The sequence below is a fragment of the Equus przewalskii genome, chromosome 23 (genome assembly GCF_037783145.1).
Source record: "Equus przewalskii isolate Varuska chromosome 23, EquPr2, whole genome shotgun sequence".
In the NCBI taxonomy this organism is placed as follows: Eukaryota; Metazoa; Chordata; class Mammalia; order Perissodactyla; family Equidae; genus Equus; species Equus przewalskii.
The window spans coordinates 15,442,944-15,463,048 of record NC_091853.1 but is presented as its reverse complement, the minus strand read 5'-3'; the positions used below and the strand labels follow the sequence as shown (position 1 = coordinate 15,463,048).

Genomic DNA, 20,105 nt, shown 5'->3' with positions numbered 1-20,105 from the left:
ATCTGCAGGGCTGTCCTGCCCCTCCCACCTTGAAGTGGGGGAGGGTGTGGGACCTGAGGCCAAGCCCCAGGTTTCTCCCTTGGCTCAAGGGACAGAGTCAGTGTTTGTGTCACTATAGCCACTGTCTCTTCTAATCTCTTTTTGTTTCCACTCCCCTGCCCTAGGCCTTATGTAAGTGCCATAGCTGGCCTTTTCTCATTTCTCTTTCTCTCACTTTCAAACCCCTACCTCCCAGGAATGGGGGATTAATGAGGGAGTGGGGGTTAATAAGATGGTAGTGCAGGCACATCTATGAGGCAACTGAAGCCCCTATTTGGAACTCCTCAGTGTGTTCCAGGAGGAAAGTGATATAGATATACATACAGATATACATAGAGATAGCTAAAATTTTTCCAATCTGACACTGCAGAGGTGTGTAAAAAAAGGGATTTTAGGCATCAATGGAGGGAGATATTTGGGAGAGGCACCTTCCTGGTGTTTCTCAAATCACAAGACATACATCTGGAAATAGACACTTAAAGATTCTATGTCAGCCTGGAACATCTATAACACTAAAAAGACAACACAGAGATATAGTTAGCGTGCATCTTATCTTCCCTGATATAATTGCCTGGATGCCCGTGGGCCTGTGTGTGAGAGCCACTTGCATTTGTTCCCCATAGCTGCTGTAACAAAGTAGCACAACCTTAGTGGCTTAAAACAACAGAAATATTTTCTCAGTATTCTGGAAGCCGGAAGTCCAAAATTAGCATCACTGGGCTAAAATCAAGGTGTCTGCAGGGCCAAGCTCTTCCTGAGGCCTTAGGAGAGAATCCATTCCTTCTCTTCCCCAGCTTCTGGTGGCTGCCAGCCTTCCTTGGCTTGTGGCTACATCATTCCAATCTCTGTCCCCATAGTCACACTGTCTTTTCCTTTTCTGTCTGTGTCAAATCTCCATCTGCCTCTCTTTATAAGGCCACTCTGATGGTAGTTTGGGCCCATCTGGATAATCCAGGAAATCTCCTCATCTCGAAATCCTTAATCACACTTGCAATGACCCTTTTTCCCCAGAGGGTAACATTTGCATGTTCCGAGGAGCAGGACGTGATATCTTCAGGTGGCTGTTATTCAGCTTACTATGCTACGGCACAATGAATAGTCTCAGTGTCTTCCTACAACTAGATACACTAAGTGATAATCACTTATTTCACTTCAGGTGGCTGAAAGGACAATGGAAATTTGTCCTGCCGCTTAAACAAAGAAATTTTGGAGCTAAAGTGGATCTTAGAGATCACTTGTTTTACCTGTGAGGAAGCTGCAAATTAAACAGCTTTTAGCAGCAATCCAGAGCTCTTCCCATCCCACGAGGTCCTCTTTTTTATTTCATGTGAAGTTTGATTTCTATCCTTTAAGTTCAGTAAAGATCATAACCTTAATTAGCTCTGTTAATTTCAAAAGCTATGATAGATGTAGATAATACTTAGAACAGATCAAAAATGGAAATGTTTACATTTCCCTTTTACAGTAATGAAAATTGCTTTAAGATTATATTTTCCATTCTAGATCTATAGCCATTTCCATCTTCTAATAGACATTCATAATTCCCATTTCCATCTCAATGAAACGATCTACCTAAGCTTTCAAGTTATTCCATCACCATATTACTTATTTTAACTTGTTTTCTACCGCTTACTATTTGGGTACAGATATAAAGCAAAAACAAGTTTTCAACTTTAGCATGCAATTTTCCAAATTCTTCTCCTTCCATCAAATTTCAAAAGATCTGAAAACATGCTTACATCATGCAAAAGATTACTGCCAATATGATCACAAATGTAAAAGAAAACATTTATCAGAAGTATATTAAAGATGGTGCTTTTTTAATGATACACTAGTCCTGAGAGAAGCAGTAAAGAAATTAGAGTGAATGAGTCTGGAAGGAACTCCCTAAACCTTATAAAGTGATTTTGAACCTTTTCTTGAATCACAGGCTCCTTGGGAATCCCATGAAAGCTATGGATCCTATCAAAAACCCCACAGCATTGATGTTTTGCATTACAATTTCAGAGAGTCTGCAGACTTTGCAGAGCTCATCAATTGGCCTGAAATTAAGAATCTCTGATAGACTCCACTTCCAAATATGTGTTCAGCACCAAATTTGAGGAACTTAATTCAGTTACAACAGGAAACGGCTGCAACAGACTTGCAAAGTAAGGCTCATCAAAGACTATCTTTTGGGTGATTTTAAAAAAGGAAAAACCTACAGAAGATGACTAAGACTATTCACACTCCAAAGGAGTAAACAGATTTCTTCAAATACTGAAATGGATTTATTACTGATTTGGTAAATTAGCTATATTCTCTCTTACAAAGGTAACAATTCCTCTTGGAATATATAAAATGGCATACGTGGGTTTAAAAAGGTACAAGTTCATCCAAATAAGTATTGTCACAGCTTTTAAGAAAAATAAATATTTTACTTTGAAAAAATGCAATAGTTAATGACAAAAATAAACCAAATTACTAATGTACTCTAGGAAAAGAGCTGCATTTGCATCCTGAACTGCATGCAAACCAGCACAGGGGTTACAATTGTGGAAAACTCCAATAAAGACTAGTCTTTAAAGGACCAAGCAGAGAACCAAATTATGAAAAGAGCCAGGCTTTTTCATAAGGAGTCTGTCAACTGTAAAAATTCACTTAACTCTCAGCCATTAATGACAGTGTTATCTGCACCTATAAATACCTACTTTACTCCTGCCAGAAATGACCATAGCATTTCTAAGGGGAAAAGAAACCACTTTCTTAGATATATTTTAAGCCATTCATGAGGGGGCAGGGTCTGGGAAAAAACCTGGACTAAGTTAATGACTATATTAGAAAGTTTGTTCTATTGAGCAGATCTTAATAGAGATAAAAACAAAAGGTAATAATAAACTTACCAGTCCCAGCCACAGGATGCCTCTACTGATGAGTCTGTTCATGCCCCCTCAGAGTGCCTGCCGCAGTGAAAGCACGTCTACTGGAAGTACAAGAGAGTAGCTTCTGTCCAGTATGAATCCGCTGATGGCCTTGCAGGGATGTCAGCGGGTGAAGGTCTCACTACGCTCATTACAGTAGAAGCGGCGCTCTCTAGACTGTGTTTGTTGGTGTCTTTTTAACCTGACCAGTTGGACAAAGGCCATACCACATTCTTGGCACTTGTACGGCTTGTCCCACCCATGGATCACCTTGTGAATCGATGGAAGGGTTGGTTGGCAAAACCCCTTACAACAAACAGGTCAGACATGTGGTTTGGAGTCTTCCTTTACTGTGTTTCAGTCATCTGAACTGTGATGGTTCTGGTATAGGTAGACCAGGGATTTCTCACGGTACCATTTCCCACTGCCATTTTAGAGCACTCTATCTTGGGTATGTTATACAAGTGACTCCACACATCTCCTGTGTGGATGAAGACTTTATCCCATTCAGGGCGCTTATGTGGCTGATCCCTAGAGTGAATCAATTTGTACATGCATAGGTTGGCAGCCCAGAAGAATTCCTTGCTACGGATAGGGCAGCAGTAGGAACGTTCCCCTAAATGGTTCTGCTTATGCTCTCGAAGTCCTGTAACGTCTTGAAAAGATGTTCCACGGTTCTTATGTTGATAAGAGCAATCTTCTCCAGAGACCGACTCTAGGTCTTCATCATCAAATGAGTTAATAAGCACACTATTTTCATCAGCCTCAGTAAGCTCTCCTTGAGGCTCTTTTGAGTGCCCAGGAGAATATGGTTCTAAGTCTTCATCCTCACACTGTAAGTTAAAGTTGGTACTAGAAGTGACAGAGACTCCTGCCGTGGTTTCAGTCCATGAGTGGGAGTAAGTTTCATAGTTTCCTCATCTTCACACTGAAGTTCCGCTGGGAACTCTTGCTTGCCCGGGAGACCCACCGAGATACAGCCAGCCCTGGAGGGCAGCCAGTACACTACTTGGGTTCCAGATGGAGGCTGTATTTCTGATGGATCTCCCCAGGCTCAGGCTGGATTCATCTGAAGATGACTTCTCTGTGTCCTAGGCATCTTCTGCCTGCCATGCTGCCTCTACATCCATCCTTGGGCTACTGGGCTAGGTATTTATTTTTGGCTTATTGTTGAGGTTCTGGTCCTTTGGTCTTACATACTTCCTGAACAGATACAGCTTCATTTTAGCTTTTAAACATTCTAAGGGAAAAAGAGAAATAACTTTTATTCATAGAGTTAGTTAAAATTTACTCTAGGAACTACAAAGCTATTTGTTTATCTAAACAGTTAAATAGCTTTTAATTCTAAAAAGAATTAGAGGCCCAGCCTGGTGGCACAGTGGTTAAGTTCGCAAGTTCTGCTTAGGCAGCCTGGGGTTCGCTGGTTTGGATCCTGGGTGCGGACCTACTTACTGCTTGTCAAGCCATGCTGTGGCAGTCGTCCCCCACATAAAGTAGAGGAAGACAGGCACGGACGTTAGCTCACGGCCAATCTTCCTCCAAAAAAAATAATAAAATAAAAAATAAATAATAGTAAAAAAGAATTAGAATAGTAATGCTAGACTTTCAGTCAAGATGGTATGTGAGTTTATAGTTTAACCACTCCCAAAATACTTGGGAATACAATGACAGATAAACACCACCAAGAGAAGATAAAAGGAAATGCAGCTGTGCTCAAAAACAAAGTAAAGGGGCTGGCCCCGTGGCCGAGTGGTTAAGCTCGCGCACTCCGCTGCAGGCGGCCCAGTGTTTCGTTAGTTCGAATCCTGGGCGCGGACATGGCACTGCTTGTCAGACCACGCTGAGGCAGCGTCCCACATGCCACAACTAGAAGAACCCACAACGAAGAACACACAACTGTGTACCGGGGGGGCTTTGGGGAGAAAAAGGAAAAAATAAAATCTTTTTTTTTTTTTTTTAAAGATTTTACTTTTTCCTTTTTCTCCCCAAAGCCCCTCCAGTACATAGTTGTATATTCTTCGTTGTGAGTCCTTCTAGCCGTGGTATGTGGGACGCTGCCTCAGCGTGGTTTGACGAGCAGTGTCATGTCCGCGCCCAGGACTCGAACCAACGAAACACTGGACCGCCTGCAGCGGAGCGCGCGAACCTAACCACTCGGCCACGGGGCCAGCCCCGGAAAAAATAAAATCTTTAAAAAAAAAAAAAAAAACAAAGTAAAAACTCTCATGGGTTATAGCTGCATAGAAACAGAGTACAGTAATTGGGTCTGAAGATGTACCCTTGTCGGGTTCTGGGTCAGAGAACTGGCAGAAGAGGCTGGGAGTATAATTCTCAAAGTGTAAATGAAATAAAAATGGAGCTGGGCTGGAGGAGCACATGATCACAGCCTGTGAGGCGGCTTATGTAAAGCTGCACACCTGGAATAGCAGGTAGAAGCAGATACAGCCTCTCAACCAGGATGTGGTCAAAGTAGGAGGAAATTAGCAATCTAGAAAACAGGGGAAAAAAGGAAGACAATGAGAAGCTGGTTCTTTGAACACACTAATCAAAAAGAGAAAGCACTAGCAAGACTGATAAAGGGAAAAGAGGGAGAGCACACGAGAAAGAGAAATGAAAATGAAGAGAAAATTATATTATGGTAGAAAGTTTAAAAACTAGAATAGAATAAATAATATTTCAATAAATTAAACAATACAATGCTCATACATTTAAAAACTTAGATGGAAATTTTCCAGAAGAATATAAATTATCAAAATGATCTCAAGAAGATAAAAACTTAAATGAAACAATAAATTTAACCTCTTACACAAAATCTTACTCCATTTCACTCAACCTAAAGTAAAGACCTTAGGCTTATGTGGTTTTGCACTAAATTTACCAAATCTTCAAAGAATGAATAATCTTTTTCTAATTTAGGTCATCCTAGAAAATAAAAGAGAGAAGGCAACTTTTATATAAAGACTGGATTAGGACAATACAAAGAAAGAAAATTATGGCCAAATCTCACTTATAAATACAAACACAAAAATCTTCAATAAATACTAGCAAATCAAATCCGGTAGGAAAAGAAAACCCAAAAGCCAAGAAACAGTGAAACAAAACACATTTTGACTAGGAAGGGTTTACTCCAAAATAAAAAGATGTTTCAACATCAAGAAATTTTACTGAAGTAATTAACCATATTAGCTGATTAAATTACAAGAAACAAGGGAGTATTTCAATAGATATGATGGAAAACATATTCAACAAAATTCACTAGAAACTTCATGATAAAAACTCTTAAAAACTATGAAATAGAGAGACACTTGTTTAGATTTCCTTAGAAACAGAGCTTAAGACAAAGTACTTTATTTGGGAGGTGATCCCAGGAAACAGCAGTGATGTCACAGGGAGAATGGAACAATTCAGGAAGGTAAGCCAGTGTAAAGGGGTCATCAAGATCGCTGCTCAATACCACGGAGACTGCTAGAAGCATAGAAAGAATTGTCCATTGGGGGCAGGCAAGACTTTAGGCTGAGGCATCTATCCTTGAGTTCTCATTCACCACTGATTAAGGAGTGACCCTAGCCCAACACATCTAGGCTGTATTCCCAAATGAGGACTGAGCGGGCTCCTGTCGTTTCTGAAAAGACATGCTCTTGCAGAGAAGGCCATTGATGGGGTCAGGGTGGGAGGGGTGGACACACGGCATATGCTTGAGGTAAGATACTGCTAGCAGGAATCAACAACGTTCACCATAGGTACAGCTGAAGTTAGAGATAGACAGAAGGAATGTGATGCTGGGTACCAAAAATATCTGCTACAGTTACTTAACAAAAACCTCCAACAAATGTCATAATGGTGAAACTCTCGAAAGTCAGGAACAAGATAAGGATGCCCCTCATTATGACCATTACTATTCAGCACTGTTTGGGGGACTATTTGATGCTATACATCAAGAAAAAAGAGAAAACTAAGTATAAAAATTTGAAAGGAAGGGACAAAACTGTTTATTTGTAGATGATATATCTGTCTACAAAAAAAGTCTAAAAAACTTGACAGACAACCCTTTGGAACTAAACACAAGATTAACCTATAAAAATCAATAAATTTCTATACAACAGCAATAATCATTTTTAAAATGTAACAAAAATAGATTAAATTCACATTAGCAATAAAACCTCTATGATCTCTAGGAATAAAATCTAATAAAACATGAGCAGGACTCATGGAGAAAATGATAAAATGTTATTAAAGAACACAACATAGGACCTGATTAAATTAAGACAGATCAGATTAATGCTCATGGATGGAAGGACTCATTATCATAAAGATTAAATTATCTGTAACTTAATCCATAAAGTTGATGCACTTCCAATAAAAACGCCAATATAAATGTTTTAAGGATCTTGAAAAACTAATTCTAAAACTCATATGGAAGAGTTAAAGGCCCATGAACAGCCAAAATAATTTTAGGGGGGCGATAAAAAGAAACGAGAAGGAGGAGGAGCCTGACCAGTTAGTAAGACCTATGACACAGCAAGTCATTTTAGAGTAATTGTCAGTTTTATATTGATATAAGGATAGACAGATTAATAAAACAGAATAGAGAACTGAGAAAAAGATCCAAGCACATGTAGGTTCTTGGTATATGATACAGCAGCCATTACAAATTAGTGGAGAAAGACCAAATTATTCAATAATGATATCGGGATAACCAGATATACATACAGAAAAAAAAAATTAGATTTCTTCCTCACACCATAAAGGATTAAATACCTAAATGTGAAAAACAAATGGTAGAACTATAAGAAGTAGCCATAAGATATCTTTACAGCATAGGAAAGAATTTTTTTTAACAAGACACCAAAAGGAATCATAAAGGGAAATTGGTGGAATCAGACTACATTAAAATTTTAAAGATCCATAAAACAAAGGGTAGCATAAGTAAATATAAAAGACAAGTGACAGTTTGGGAAAACATTGATGACGCATATAACTGTCAAATAACTCAGACAAATCAACAGAAAAAAATCACCTCTCAAGAGAAAAATGGGCAAAGATTATGAAAAACAATTCTAAAAGAAGAAACTCAAATTACAAAGAAAAGATGCTAAACCTCACCAGCAATCAAGGAAATGCAAAATAAAATACAATTCCATTTCATGTCCATAAGATTTAGCAAAACTTAAAAAGTCTGACAACCTCCTGATGTGATTCACCGAGAAGAACACAGCATCACTTACCTGCAAATAGTACTTCTGCCACAAAAACGGATAACCCAGTCTAATCACGTGTAAACCATCAGGCAAATCCAAATTTAGGAACAGGAAACAAAATAACTGGCCTGTACTCTTCAAATACGTCAATGTCATGAAAAAGAAAATCTAAGGAACTGTTCCAGATTAAAGGAGAATAAGACAGGACAACAAAATGTGTCCTGAGTCAGAAAAAAATCTCTAGAAAGGACTTAATTGAGAAAATTGATGAAATTTTATAGTTCTATATCAACATTAAGTTTCCTGAATTTGATGATTGTACCACAGTACGTAAGAGAATGTCTTCATTCTTGGGAGCTACATGTGGGACTAGGACAGATGGGTCAAAATGTCGCAACTTACCTTCAGATGGTGCAGGAAAAAATTAAGTAAACAAAATATAAACACATATGGAAGGAGGGGAAGGAGGAAAGAACAGAGAGAGAGAGGAAGAAACCAACGTAGCAAAAATTAATAATTGGTAAATCTAGGTGAAGCTTATACAAGAGGGCATTGTACATTCTAGCAACTTCTCTGCTGGTTTGAAATTTTTTTCAAAATAGAGTATTTAAAGTATCTGTTCATGGGGCTGGCCCCGTGGCTGAGTGGTTAAGTTCGTGCGCTCCGCTGCAGGCGACCCAGTGTTTCGTTGGTTCGAATCCTGGGCGCGGACATGGCACTGCTCATCAAACCACGCTGAGGCAGCGTCCCACATGCCACAACTAGAAGGACCCACAACGAAGAATATACAACTGTGTACTGGGGGGCTTTGGGGAGAAAAAGGAAAAAATAAAAATAAAAAAAAAATAGAAAAAAAATCTTTAAAGTATCTGTTCATATCAAGTGTTAGTAAGGTTGTTGGGAAATGGAAATTTTCATATTCTTCTAGAAGGGATGCAAATAGTAGAGTTCTTTGAAGAACTAATAATGATAATGTAGTATTGCAATTATATATGATATATAATATATATCAGAAGTAAAGATGAACATGTCAATATCCTGTCACCCAGCAATTCAAATGTGATGTGGGAAGAAAATACTAGAACTTCATATTTATTTATTTCATCTTTTAAGAAAAAATTTATACTTTGTAGTGGATATCATATATTGATATGATAGGAGATTTATATAATTTATAAATGAATATAGAAATATTGAAAATAGGTAAATTTTTTATTCATAGAGCAGCCTGATGAACAAAGCAGGGGACCACTGCCCTTAAGTAGTTCAAAACATGCAGGAGACGATATACATATAAGAATATTAACTGCAGCATGATTTGTAGTAGCAAAAATTTGGACACATCCTGAAAGTTTATCAGTAAGAGAAAAGTTAAATAAACTGTGTTTTATTCGTATGATGGGACACTAAAAAGTAGCTAAAATGAATGAAATAAAGCTATGAGTATCTACATGGATAGGCTTAGAAAATGTTGAGTAAAAAAAACAAGTTGTAGACCAATAAAGACCCACTACTAAACACCATGTGTTGCTAATGGATTTCAATCTGTCCTAAAAACAAAAGCAATGATTGGATAACAAAGTCACGATATTTCTTATCTCTGGGGAAGACAGAGGAGGTGAGCACCAGAGAAGAGATTATTTGGAGCTTAAACTTAATTTGTACAGTTTTATTTCTTTACCCCTCCGCCCCTCAAAAAAGAGATCAAGAGATCTGAAGAAAATATTACTAAACGTTAACATGGTTAATTCTGTATGGCAGATACATGGGTGTTTTCTCTATTACTCTTTGAACTTTTCTGAACCTTTTGCTTTTTCCAAAAAACCAAACAAACCTGAAGTTTTTCATTTCTCTGATGGATTACAATTCTCATACCCAAATCACCCGACAAGTCAGACCTGTTCCTACAACTCTCCACATGTCTCAGCTTTGGCCTCACCAAAGCAACCTTAAGTCAGAGCTTCCAAAAGAAATACTTATCAACAGAAAACTCATCTTTCTTATCTTCATAATGTATTCTTAATTTTACGGAAATATCAGTCTAGTAAGGAGACTATAGAACCACAAGTGATGTCTTCTTGAACCCAAATATTCTGCAGTGATAAGCCATTGATTATTATCTTGATTTATGCAAGGATAAGACTGGAAATTCTCTCAAAGGTTAAAAAGTGATTTAACAATACAAAAGTTGCATATTGCTGAGTTATATACATTAAAGCCCACTACAGCTTCTATGTAAAACTAGCAAGCTCTTGCTGATGGCTCCCTTAGTTCACTATTTCAAATTATACCTGTATAATGAAAGCATTTTTATTATTCAGGGACTAATTAATTTAGATTTCTCTAACATTTGGCTTCCTAATGACATTTTTGTTTGCACCTTGTACCCACCCCACCTCTACTAGAGAGAAAGATGCTAAAGCTTAAAATTGGTCTATTGTACTACTTTTTGGGAGAATTAATTACATTTTAGTGGGAAAAAAAGAACTGATAGTATTGATTTAAAGGAAACTTGAGGATTATCCCCAAAATTTGATTGCATAAACTTCTTGTGGCCCTCATTTACATTAATAATTAGGAGATATCTCCTATATTATTGCTGCCAAAAAATCTGTAGGATAAAGTTTCCAAGGTCTATTCAATAATCCACATATTTTAAGCAGTAATTTTGGCAGACTTTCAAAGCCGGGGAGTAGAGAGAATAAGATATTAAGAATTTCTGTCTGAAAGAGTTGCTTAGGTTCTCCTCTTACTATATTTTTAATGGGTGCAGGATCTGTAGTGTCGTCTCTTTTTTCATTCCTTATATTGGATATTTGTTTTCTCTTTTTTTTTCTTTGAAAGTCTCAGCAGAGGCTTGTCATTTTTATTAGTCCTTAAAATTTTTTTGGTTTTGTTGATTCTCTACTGTATATGTGTTTTCTATCTCAGTAATTTCCGCTCTTATCTTCATTATTCCATTTCTTCTACTTATTTTTTAGTCCTTTTCTAACTTCTCTAGATGGATGGAATACTTACTCATTAATTTTCAGTCTTTCTTCTTTTCTACTACTTACCTTTAAGGGTATAAATTTCCTTCTAAGGATTTCTTTAGCTAAATTATATAAATTTTGATACTTAATATTTTTGCATTGTTCAATTCAACATATTTTCTAATTCTGTTATGATTTCTTCTTCAACTATGAGTTATTAGAATATGTGCTAAATTTCCAAATATATGAGAGTTTTTTGTTATCTCTTATAGTTGATTCCCAGCTTAACGGTATCAGGGTCGGTAATATATTCTACCTGGTCTATATGATTTCATTCACTTGAACTCTGATGAGACTTGCTTTGTGGTCCAGTTTATAGTCAATATCTTTAGATGTTTTACCTGTGCTTGAGAAGAAAGTACATTCTGAAGTGCTTGGGTAGAGTGTTCTATATTTGTCTACTAGGTCAAACTTCTTGATTATATTTTCCTGATATTATATCCTTATTTTTTGTCTTGTTTTATAAATTAATAAAAAAGAGTGCGTATAAATTGCTCCCACTATTATAGACTTGCCTATTTCTTTCTGGTTTTGATCATTTTTACTTTACATATTTTGAGGCCATGTTATCTTCTCTACTTAAATGTGGAGAAAAAATAAAGAAGAAAAATTGGTTGCAAAGATAACTCCAGCTTCTTTTAATAAATCAAAAATATTGCTGGACAAGTAACTCACATTGTAGGACATTTTCCTTGGTGATATTTGTTATGGGTTATATTGTGTCCCCCCAAAGAAGATAATGTTGAAGTCCTGACCCCTAGAACCTCAGAATGTGACCTCACTTGGAGATAGGGTCTTTACAGAGCTAATCCAGTTAAAATGAAGTCATTAGAGTGGGTTCTAACCCTTATAAAAAGGGGAAGTTTGGACAGAGTCAGACATGGATAGGGAGAAGGCCATCTACCAGCCAAGAAGAGAGACCTGGAACAGATTTTCCTTCACATCCCTCAAAGGCCCAAGGCTGTAGACAGTTTTGTCTCAAACTTCTAGCCTCCAGAGCGGTGAGACAATAAATTTCTGTTTAAGCCACCCAATTTGAGGTATTTTCTTATAGAAACCCAGCCAGACTAATAAAACATTAATAACTTACAAGGCAAATTTGTTATTTAAAAAGAAAAGCATGTTTTCAGCAGAGGGAAGAAAAACACCTTGCTCCCCTTAAAACTGGAACATGAGGAACCAGAAGTTAAGGAGAAAAGCTGATCTGCTATTTAATAGAATATCCTTTTATTTTTAACAGTAAAGTTAAAAATTTTTATCTGGTTTCAAGAGAGCTTTTTGTTTAATAAACTCAGTGGGTTAGTCTTATCGAGCAAAGGAAAACAATTCCCACGTCCTCAGAATTGCATTTTATGATTTCCTAATTAAGGATGAGAAAGACAATTCCCAACTTTCCTTCAGAGAAGATTGGTGTGATAAGCATAATTAACTCTAAGAGGTTTAATAATAAATCACCAAATCTCACAAGCATAATAAATATAACCAGAGAATTATTTTATTTTATTTTGGGGAGCCAATTATTTATTTTTTTAATTGCAGTAACATTGGATTATAACAGTATACAGCTTTCGGATGTACATCATAATATATTCTGAATTCTGTGTAGATTACATCATGTTCACCACCCAAAAGCTAATTACAGTCCACCCCCTCACATGTGAGCCTAATCACCCCTTTTGCCCTCCCCCCAGCTTCCCCCATGGTAACCACCAATCCATTCTCCGTTGCTATGTGTTTGTTTGTCGTTGTTTTTATCTTCTACTTATGAGTGAGATCATATGGTATTTGACTTTCTCCACCAGAGAATTATTTTAATATAGAGTCAGTGGAATAATCACAAATTCAACTTCAAACCAGCATGAATTACAAATATAGTGCAGATACATTAAACTTTTCTGGAAGTCAAATAATATAGAAGATTAATTTTCTTAGCATAGATCTCAGATCATGCTATTTTTGAGGTCACCTACTATCAGAAAGAGAGGGGTGTGATAATGTATAGCCTTAGCTGTCCTAAGACAATGTCAGCAAGGGTAACAATGTCCTCCTACAAACTCTTTATAGTGCCTTGCTAGAGAGAAAATATGAAGCTAAATAAATTACAGAATATGAGTATGGCCCAAGAGTGAACTTCTTTAAGAACACCTGTAGAATTTTGCAATCACATGCACAGCTCTCCTTGTTCACAATATGCTGGTCTCTCTAATGTCCAAAAGTACCCTGCTCTGATACTGTGAGTTTTGAGGCTCTCGTCTCACATGATCAGACCAGCGCCTGGGATATGCATTTGATACGCAATCAACCGATGAATGAGACAAGACAATTTGATGTGATTCCATCTGTACTGAATCTCAGAAACCTGAAGCAAGTTTGCCGACAGCAAGAAATATACCTATCAGTTATAAACCCTTGATTCTGACACCCAGTCAGATAAGATAGATATGTAGACAATTGGCTGGATCAATGAAAGTCTGATTAAAATACTTAGGTTTAAGTATCTCCAAGTCAAAATTTTGAAAAAGGGTCACTGAATTCTTTTTTAGTTTACAGATTCTTAGAAACAGAAGAAAAGAATCTTGGAAGTCATCTTCTTTAATCATCAACTTAATGCAGGAACCTCATACAGACAGTCACCTAACCTCTTCCGAGACACTTCAAGTGATTTGAGTGATATAACTCTCACATATTTCTTCCATTCTACCGCCTGCCTGCTCTAGTTATTAGAAATACTTTCCTTAGAGCGAACCCCCAGTTGGCCTTCAGTTAAGTATACTCGTAATTCTTAACTTTGCCTTAGGGAGATATAAGAAGAAGTTCATCTTAGAAATGACAGCTCTTCAGATATCTAGAGAGCAGTCGTGTCTCCACTGAGTCTACTTCTAATTAACACATTTCTATATTTCAATAAATGCCAGGATACAGCTAATTCTCAGTGATGGGGTTGGAGATAAGTAGGGGCTCAGGAGAATGATTTAATTATAGAACTTCTTTAAAGGGATTTTTGGCCCTGACTCCAAGCTTGTCATAACCTCTCTAGTAATTTGCGTCTGAGCTAAGTGTCACACGCAGGGAGTCCAAGGAATGTCCCAAAAGAAAGCCAGGAAGGCACCTGGAGAGGAGAAAACAGTGAGTTAGGATGAAAGGAACCTTCAGAGCACATACAGAAAGAAAGGTCTCAGATGATTTTATAGATTTTTCATGTTGTCTGTTGTCTCTTTCCTTATTCTTCTATTTCTGGCCTTTTAAATCATAGGCAAGAAAGATCATTATGAAAACATTATTAAGACTAAAATGCGGTGAGATACCTCAATTCAGCCATGAATTCCTTCGCTCTATGGAAAGCAGGATTTATACATTGTCCAGCAATTCTATTCTTCCCAAACTTGGTTCCATTGAAGACTCCCTGGAAAAAAGGATGCATGTTAGTTTCCATTAATTTGTAATTTCTGTAAAATCTGATTTCAGCCTTTTAAATTTTGGTGCCCAAATCCTGAAAGACAAATGTCTTGAGAAAGATAACTAAAATGGTACTTCAGGGTGAATTGAATAAATACAAGCCATCTTTCACTGTTCCAATTTCCAGTAAGAGCAACCTCTCCCCGTATGCATACAATATGAATTAATCCATCGACTCTCCAGATTTTAGGTACAAACACTTTACATCCATGCTGTACAATAAAGATATAAGGAGATTGCTATTCTAAAATATTCATTTTTTGTGGTATGGGTACATATTCTCTTTGGCAGCTAAAGGCCACCTAAGGGATGGAAGTAGGGAATGCGAGCATTCCAGGTGGCTAAAAACAAGACCCTATTTATCCCTGTACCTGCCCTTGCCTTTTCTATGCTGGATCAGCATATCTGCTGGTGTTGTTTCTGCTCATTCCTCCAGTCTGTCACATATGTATAGCCACAAAACATACATAGAATAAACCTTCCCTCTTATTTGCACGATCCTACTTTTACTAACCAGCCTCAGCCCCAGCCAGTCTAAGCCCACATAATTGTGTTGCAATTAGCATCAGAAAAATACATCCCAGCACCACCAATGCCTTTTGTAGAATGTGAGATTGCCAAAGTTTCAATTATGTGGCAACGATGATTATACTGCTTGATGTGGTAGACACATTCCTTCTGATGATGGTCATTACAGAAACAAAATTATTGTTCAAAAAGCAAAGGCAGGGAAAGAAAAATAAAGGCCCAGAAAAAAATCTATACAGTACCAGATGCTAAAGGTTTTATTTTTGAGAAGCAGATTCCTATTAAAGTACATCATTCCTAAGGCCTAGAGAAGTATCTAAATGTGACATATTAGTGTGGTTTTTGGAATATATTTAAATCTCTCCTTAAATATATAAAGCCCATATCCTTCCAAACAAAAATACATGTGACATTCAGAAGCACACACCCCAAATCTACGGGCTGAAAATAAGCAGGGAAACTTTGTGGGGTGATGGTCTTGCTCTGTATCTCGATAGAGATTTGGGTTGCATAGGAGGATATTTGGCAAAACTTATTGAATGGAATACTTAAGATTTGTACATTACATATAAATTTTATCTCAAGAGAAAAAATCATAAGCAAATATTGAGCTCTAGTTAACGATGTATATGCTGAAGTGTTTAGGGGTGAAGTGCACTGCTGACTGCAACTTACTTTAAAATACTTAAAAGATAGGATGAATTTTTGGATGGGTACATGGTTAGATATGTGAATAAAACAAGTATTGTAAAATGTTAAAATATATGGTACACATCAGTTTAAGTCAAATAGTACTTATTTTATCAGAGTACCACATACACAGTACTCTAAGTTGCCAACTAGAATTTTGGATACTTCTTTGCTATTTAATACACAAGTGACATTTATTCCTAGGCCTTATTTTGATTATCTCTAAGTTGTAAATTGTCATCCATAATATTAAAGTTAGAAACGTAACTTTATATGTTATTTGATCTAAGAAACACGAAGAAAATATAACTAGGGATTTTTCCATCAGTCTGGGCTACGTGGCAATAATGATCTCGTAATTTTAGAGGGTCACAACAACAAAGGTCTACTTCTCACGTCTCCAGTGGAGTCAGGTTTGACTCAGCTCCTTGTCTTCTTCATTGCAGAACCAAGGACGAAACAGCAGCCCCTACCTAAAATAAACGTTTCACGTCAGAAGGGAAAAAGCTAGTGGTGACTGACTGACCACAGAAATGGCTCTTAAAGCTTCTGTTCAGAAGTGGGACTGCCATTTTCAGTAGTATTTCAGTGATCAAGGCAAGTCACATGACCACGGCTGCTACAAGCAGAGATATGTCATCCTTCCATAGGCAGGGAACCTACGGAAGAGGCAACGAATATTTTGAATAAAAACACAATCTATTACAAAGTAATATAACTTTCAAATTTTAGCAAAAATATATTAAACTACTACGTGCCACTACCTACATAATTAAGGAAATAGGTATTCAACAAATGTTTGTTGAAGAATGAGTTTTTCTGTGTTGTATCTTTCCAAATTTATAGAGGAATCACAAATTATTCAATAGGATCCAGGAAAAGAATGTAAATGAAGGAAGTTCTAGGGTTAACACAGTAAGGCCTGGAGTGGGCTATGGGGAGTACAACCCTTTCAGTGTCACCTTGCACTGGTGTGGTACATTTGTTATAAGTGGTGAACCAATACTGATACATTATTATGAAGTCCATAGTTTACATTAGGGATCATTCTTTATATTGTACAGTTTCATGGGTTTTCACAAATGCATAATGCCATGTATCCATCACTACAGTATCATACAGAATAGTTTCACTGTCCTGAAAATCCCTTGCTCCCTCACCCCTCTGCCTGAATCTCTGGCAAACACTGATCTTTTCCTGTTTCTGTAGTCGTGCCTTTTCCAGAATGTCATATAGTTGGAATCATACAGTATGCATGTAGCCTTTTCAGGTTGGCTTTTTCCACTTTGCAATATGCATTTAAGGTTCCTCCATATCTTTTCATGGCTTGACAGTTTATTTCTTTTTATTGCTGAATAATATTCCATTGTATGGATGTAACAGAATTCGTTACTCTATCACCTACTGAAGAACATCTTAGTTGCATCTAATTTTTGACAATTATGAATAAGGCTGCTATAAACATTTGTGTAGACATACATTTTCAATTCATTTAGGTAAATACCTATGAGGACATTGCTGGATCCTGTGGTAAGTGTATGTTCAGCTTTAAGTATTTTTCTTGCTCATAAATCTGCAGCTTCGCTGGGTTTAGCTGACCTTGGATGTGTTCGGCTGGGCTAAGCTGGGCTCCACTAGGTTCAGTTAGGATTGGATCTACGCTGTAGGTTAGGTTTGGTCTACTCCACATGTTTCATTCTGGGATTAATAGTGATCCAGGACATGTTTTTCTCACGGCAAGAGAAGCACAAGAGGCCAGGCTAACCCATGCAGACTTCAGGCCACCATTCACGACATGACCGCTAACAGTCCATTGGCCAGCAAATACATGGCCAAGACCAAAGCCAAAAGGTCAGATTTGAATATTCCACTTACTCTACTGGGAGACATTGCAAAGTCACTTCGCAGCAGGAGAGAGGAAAGGAGTGAAGAATTGGGAACAATAATCCCATCTACTACACCGGCCTGTGGTGACTACGAAAATGCTAACTTCTCAATTTCTTTGAGTCTCAGTTTCTTCATTTATAAAATGAGAAGAATTTCAAGTAACATTGCAGAATTAGTATGAAAATCAAATGAGACTGTGTACACACAATATCTCCAAGTTTTATAAAGTTCTACACATGTAAGACATTATTACAGAAAAAAGTTTGTTGGTGTTAAAATGATTGTTTTCAGAGACCAGAAGCACAGAATTCAATTGGCTTAGTCAGCAACAACAACACACAAAAAAACTTTAGACAACTTTCAAAAATAATCACAGTCATGAGAATTTCCATACTGTATGTTACAATTGACTTTCAAATAATATTTATACTAGAGATTGAAAGAAATAGAGGCTAATAGGAGAGGGGAAATGTTAACATTTCACATTTTAAACACTAAAAATATCAAACGAGTGTTATCTTCTCCTTACAAAATGGCATTTATTAACGTCAGTACATGTTTTATCCATATTTTTCCAATAGAAGGAATAGTTTCAATGAACCATCCTCAACTATCCCCCATCCCTTTCCATCAACCTCCTTGAACTCCTATCAAGATCTTCTCAGTGCTGCCCAACCAGAGTGTCCATCAAGACTCACTCCCCAAACAAATTTTATTTCCATCTACTCATCTGTCGAATCTTTAGTCCAAACATCAATCTATTCATTTGTCCATCCCTCCCCTCCCACCTATATGTCCATCTTTCTAGCTATCCCCTTACCCACCAGTACATCCACCCAGCCAACATTTACAGAATACCCACTGGTACTGTGCAAGGCATAGGAATATTGAGAGAAAGACACTACTCTAACAATTTGGCACAGAAACAAGCAAACAGAAAACTCTATCACAGTGTGAAAAGCATCATCAGAGATGAGCATCACAGAGCACTGTGGTAGTACAGAGGCAATGTCTGTACTTGGAGAAAAGACATATTGGAAATTTCTGGGGGAAGTGATATATTTCCTGAATTTTGAAGGAAAAATAGGTATTGGGAAAGTGGAGAAGCAGCAGTATGTACAAAGGCACAGAGTTATAGGAAAGCAAAATGAGTCTGGAGAAACTGAGTAGTTTGGCCTGGCTAGAACTAGAATGAATAATCAGAGATGACTAAAGAGGCGGACAAAGATGACATGGTGGATGGCCTTTTCATTAGGTGACGTTTCAAATCCTATGAAGAAAGCTGCTGAATTTCTATCCACCTACATACTGTTTAGTATCTTAGTTAGGTGTACTTTTTTCAAAGGCACACTCTATTCCTTCTGCTTTCCCCAATTTCCAACTCAGGATGTGGAGACCTCTCCTTACAGATAAATTTTGAAAATTTAAAAGCATTTTAAACAGCAACCTGACTAAGTAATAAGTCAAGGCAAGAAGAGGCAGGCATCATCAGTTGTTTCAAAGAAAGTAAAATACTGAGTAAATCGTTAGATACTCACCCATTTCTTCCTCTTGTACAACTTTTACTCTTTACTACGCACTTAGTAATAATAGTATTCATGCCTCCGCAAAGGGAAAAACTACTTCTAACTATTTCTGAGGAAATTACAAGCTACTGCACATCTCTAACTGGGAGTATTAACATCCAAGCTGTGGTGTATCATTCTGCGGCGTCAAGGGACTGTTTCTTAGTTGTTTAGGGGGCTTCTGTCACCTGAATAAATTAAGGACAAGCTGATGTGGCCTGCAGCCAGGGTGGGATGAGGGAAAAGAGGAGGAAAAAAGCACAAACCTAGAGTCCTGGCTTCTAAAAGGCTTTACTCTCGCTGCTTCTGTAGAATTATCTTTCCTCACGTCCGTCCCTGCATTGACTCCACGGATTCTGCTGCCCAATGGACAGCTTATCCCCAGCTCGGTTAGGGAACTTCACGAAAGTAACCCACCACGAGGTAGCCGCAGCCCTGGTCTCCTTATGATCTGGCCCAACCGCCCCGCCCCAAGCTCCCACTTTCTGGCCCGGAGTCGCTCGGAGGGGCTGCGCTGCGCCAGGCCCTGCCCGCGTGCTCGGGCGACAAAGGCGGCGCCCGATCCATCCACCGGAGACGCCACGCGCTCTGCGCTCCAGGTGCCGCCCTGCTCGCCCTCCACCAGCACCGCCTCCTTCACCACAACGCATGGGCCCCGCCCCGCCCCGCGCGGCTCACCGCGTATTGTATCCCAGCCGGCAACCTCGGCCACTTCTGCCCCGCCCACCCTCGTGGAGCAAAGAAACCTGCCCCCAGCCCCGCCCCCGGTCCTGACAGATAAGCGTCCCAGCCAACCAGGCTTCGAATTTT

The 20,105-nt window shown here is 38.1% G+C and overlaps 1 long non-coding RNA gene across 1 annotated transcript; it reads right to left on the bottom strand.

The window, feature by feature from the left end:
* Positions 1-12,642: 12,642 nt before the first annotated feature.
* Positions 12,643-19,892, bottom strand: LOC139078823 (uncharacterized). Its single transcript, XR_011531935.1, has 3 exons — positions 19,562-19,892; positions 14,475-14,572; positions 12,643-14,278 (listed from the first exon to the last, which is right to left on the bottom strand). It is a non-coding gene; the product is annotated as an uncharacterized lncRNA (long non-coding RNA).
* Positions 19,893-20,105: the final 213 nt, after the last annotated feature.